This window comes from Pseudophryne corroboree, chromosome 5 (assembly GCF_028390025.1).
Source record: "Pseudophryne corroboree isolate aPseCor3 chromosome 5, aPseCor3.hap2, whole genome shotgun sequence".
NCBI lineage: Eukaryota > Metazoa > Chordata > Amphibia > Anura > Myobatrachidae > Pseudophryne > Pseudophryne corroboree.
The window spans coordinates 81,492,003-81,496,765 of NC_086448.1; the positions used below are offsets into that span (position 1 = coordinate 81,492,003).

Here is a 4,763-nt window from a genome sequence, read left to right on the forward strand (position 1 = left end):
CTAAAAACCTTGATAGATCCCCCCTAGTCTGGACATATCATTGCTATTTAGTTACAACCTCACTTCTATATAGTTATATCCTTTTGGGGCATTGAGAACCTGCAGTGGAAACTTTTGTAACAGCTACACTCTAGATGCAATTCAGCTACAACCTCATTGCTACTTTTAAGTACCGATAAATCATATTGGATACTTTCCCATAGCTGGTACTCTGTTATTAATTTTTTCTCCTTATCTTTGCTTTGGCATTTCAGGCACCCTGTGTTTAGGCAACATTTTCCAATGATAATGTAATTATTCCAGTTCATTTTACTATTGCCGCATCTGGATTTAAACCCCATTATACCTTTTTACTATCTACTTATTTTTCTTTCAATCCTTATTTTCGTGGACTCTCACCAGTGATTCAGGGTTGAGTCCCTGTCTAACATTGGCAGCAGATCCATCTTATTTCTTCTATGTCTGGTATCTGTCCTGAATAACTTTGTAAATTCGTGAACTCTCATCAGTGATTCCAGAGCTCCGTAATATTGGTCATTTCCTCTACTATCATACCACACTGGAGACGCCCGAAACCGTCCGATCTCGGAAGCTAATCAGTGTTGGGCTGGGTTAGTACTCAAGTGGGTGACCATTGAGGAATACCCAGTGCAGTAGAGCTCTTTGATTGAGCCCATATAGTGTCTAACACTGACAGCAGATTCACACTGCTCTCCAATTTCCACTCTTTGCCTGTCCCCCTGCCGCCCCCTCCGCTCTTATCTTCTCTGGCAGGAGACCAGACAGTGGCATACTACTCTTAAGCACTACCAGTATCCAGACTATATTACAGGGGAATGCATAACAGTAATTGGCTTATTAGCACAATATACCACTGAATATATAACGTCCAGAATTTCCTTCCATCAGCCAAAATCCAGTTTCTTTCATATCAGCACATGGTGCTATTTCAAATATTTGGTTAATTATTTGACCACCTTTATTTTCTTGATGAACCACTAATTGTCTTAATTGTGTAGAAATTATTTTGTTGAATTATTAAAATTTGTATTTTTATCTACTTTGACTATTTTCTATATTTATGTAAAGTAAAGAGTGCGCCCACAAAAGAGTCTTCTTCTCTTCCATATTGTCTACGTTCCCCTACTGACTCAGGGTGCACCACCAAATAATATCAGAATTAGAAAACAGCGTTTTCTTGTAATTACCTGATTTTGGTTTAGAAAATTAACTTTCTATACTCAATATCTCCTGTGCGGTATTCCCTCCCCTCATGTTAACAGCTTCAGGTCCTGGCAGACATCACCATTCGTACGGCTAAAAATTTAGAACAAGGGCAGAAGCTGCTGATGGACTTAAACATTCTTCCAGACCCGGCCACGTCTGCCTCTTTACAAGGGTCACCTAAGCCTCAACGTTCCCACCCTCCGCAACCACGATGGTCCACAATCCATAGAGGCAGACTGGATGATGCTAATCCACCTTGAACTGCTAATATGGCATGGACTGGGAAGTATTTTTTCTCATTGTCTTACTCTCCCTTTATGATAGCTGGAACTGTTTGAGTTTACTGATTTCCTAGTGCTATTGCTAAGGGTTTATACTCGATCTGCAACTTTTAGTGTGGATCTGTTGCTTCTTTTATAATTCTAGTTTGAGGGCCTTGCATAGGTTTATAATCTGTGAAATAAACCAAACCCTACCCTGATATATGTATATAATATTTCTAATGTATGTTCTGTTCCTCTGTTGGGTTTTTTTTCTTACAGGGCCTATTTAGGCCGCCTTTTGCTGTTTTTCTTTTCTTTTTTCTACCCTTCTGCTTTGCTCCCCTCTTCCTGAATCTGACTGGTCTCCCCTTCTTGGGCTTAGACTGGTATCTGAGCCTTATCTGTGTTCCTCATATTTAACGCAACATGGGGTTTAAAATACTTTCCATAAATGTTAATGGTCTGAATTCACCTAAACGTCGCACTCTAGTCTTGGGGGCAAGTAGACGTGAAAAAGCGGATATTGTACTGCTGCAAGAGACGCATCTTACGGGAGAACACTCTCAACTACGGAGTAAGCGCTTCCCTCACACTTTTTTTGCCTCCGCCCCATGTAAAAAGAGGGGCGTGGCGATTCTGATTTCTAACAACGTTTCCTTTGTCCTTTCTAATTGCGTGTCAGATGTAGATGGAAGGTACCTCATACTGGTGGGTTCCATAGGGGGGGAACAAATTACTTTGGTTAGTCTATATGCTCCCAACACGGGTCAAAGCTTGTTCTTTTCCAAATTATTCAAACGGATAGAAAAATTCATGCTAGGCAATTTGATAATAGGTGGAGATTTTAATTCTGTGTTAGACCCCACTGTAGACAAGTCTACTTCACGGAATTTAAAACATTCACCTGAAGTCATTCGCACCTCATTTAATCTTTGCAAGGAACTAACGAGGCTAGAAGTTTTGGATACGTGGCGTCTTAAAAACTCGACAGCTGGAGACTACACTCATTTTTCTGGTCCCCACCAAATTTATTCTCGCATTTGTATCAAGACCGCTTGCTTTCAGGGTAGCGGCGGCAGGTATAACACCCTTCACATGGACAGACCATGCGGGGCCTTATATTTTCTTAGATACATTTTCATCCCAACACAGATCCCGCTCGTGGCGTTTGGATGATAATATGTTATTGGACCCCTCAATTTTTGAGGATGTTAAGTCTGCCATATCGGAATACTTTGATTTTAATTTGACTGATGAGGTGTCGAAGGGGATTATATGGGAAGCACACAAAGCAACACTCAGAGGTAAATTTATTAGTAGGGCAGCGTTTCGAAAGAAGCAAGCCCAAAGAGAAATTTCCCAACTCGAAAATGAAATTTCCTCTTCTTGCTCAACATAGGCAAAATCCCACGGCACCTCTACTGATTCAGATCAATTCTCTGAGGGGCAGACTTAATACCATTCTCTCTCGCAAATCTGCTAATATTTTGAAACGGCTCCAACAAAAATATTATGATAAAGCAGACAAGGCTGATTCTGTCTTAGCTAGTAAACTTAGACAAAAGAGGGCATCTGGTTTGATTGCAAAAATAAGGGAACGCAGTTCCGGAGCGATTACTTATGACCCTATGCGCATAGTTTTAGAATTTCAAACATATTATGAGAAATTATATGATTTATCTCGCTCCCTCCCTCCTCGAGACCTATCTTCTATTCCCTCTCTGTCCACCTTTTTCTCTAACAAATTACTCCCCCTCTTAAGTGACCAACAAGTTTTAGACTTGAACGCAAATGTAATGGAAGAAGAGATTTTATTGGCCATTAAGGGACTTAAATCTTCTGCTGCTCCAGACCCGGATGGTTTCACATCTCAATACTATAAGAAATTTGCTTCCGTTCTCATTCCCTTCTTAAAAAAAAATGTATAATGACCTTCTAGATGGTGCCGCTTTGACCCTTTAACCTCTTTGGCCAGCATAGTTGTAATCCCTAAGCCGGACAGAGACCTAGAGTTAGTCTCTAACTATAGACCTATCTCTCTGTTAAACGTGGAAATGAAAATCTATGCAAAAGTATTAGCGAATAGGCTGTGTCCTTTACTTCCCTTCCTGGTCCATCCGGACCAGGTCGGTTTTATAACCGATCGACAAGCATGTGACAATAGCCGCTGTACAATTGACATAATACATGCAATTCATAAACAAAAATTACCGGCACTGGTCTTGGGGTTGGATGCTGAAATAGCTTTTGACCGGATTCAATGGTCCTTCATGTTTTATACTCTCCAATCTATTGGGATACAAGGTCAGTTCCTACGGGGTATCAAAGCTTTGTATGACAAACCTAGTGCAGCAGTGTTGGCCAACAGGGTTACATCCCCTCCCTTTCCGATATCTAATGGGACCCGACAGGGATGCCCTTTACCCCTCTTATTTTCGCCCTATCTATTGAACCTTTGGCTAAGCGCATTCGGGCTAACCCAAATATAAAGGGTATCAGTATAGGGACTAAAGAATATAAAATTGCTCTTTACGCAGACGATGTCCTGCTTACCATCTCAGACCCCCCTCATTCTCTGCCCCACCTCTTTTAAGATATTAAAGAATATGGAGCCCTCTCGGGTTATAAGATCAATACAGAAAAGACTGAGGTTCTCGATTTTTATATTCCTCAAGCAGTTAAAGACTCATTAGAGCACTCTTTCAATTTTCATTGGAATAGACTCCTTTCCTATTTAGGGGTATCCATAACCAAGAATTATTTGCAACTTTACCAGGCTAACTATCCAAAATTGCTGGCTCAACTTCAGAAGGATCTTGAGGACTGGGGAAGGTACCATAATTCTTGGATAGGGCGAATTAATGTCATTAAAATGAATTTATTATCAAGACTACTTTACCTATTGCAAACTTTACCAATTCGAGTTCCCCCCTGTGTCTTCAAGGGTCTCCAACATAATGTAATGTCATTTATTTGGTCAAAGAAGAAACCCAGAGTGAAATGCTCAGTGATTCAAAGGCACACTTCTGAGGGTGGACTGGGTGTCCCTAATCTGAAATCCTATTACTTGGCAGCTAGACTAGCACAATGCATCTTCTGGACATGGCCTAATTCTGAAAGAGTGTGCGTTGAGATAGAATCAAATGACCTCAATTTCCACACCATGGGGGTAATTCCAAGTTGATCGCAGCAGGATTTTTGATAGCAATTGGGCAAAACCATGTGCAGTGCAGGGGAGGCAGATATAACATGTGCAGAAAGAGTTAGATTTGG

At 40.8% G+C, this 4,763-nt stretch overlaps 1 pseudogene; it reads left to right on the forward strand.

Annotated features, from left to right (window-relative positions):
* Window positions 1-541: 541 nt before the first annotated feature.
* On the forward strand, window positions 542-660 carry LOC134931488 (5S ribosomal RNA; annotated as a pseudogene).
* Window positions 661-4,763: the final 4,103 nt, after the last annotated feature.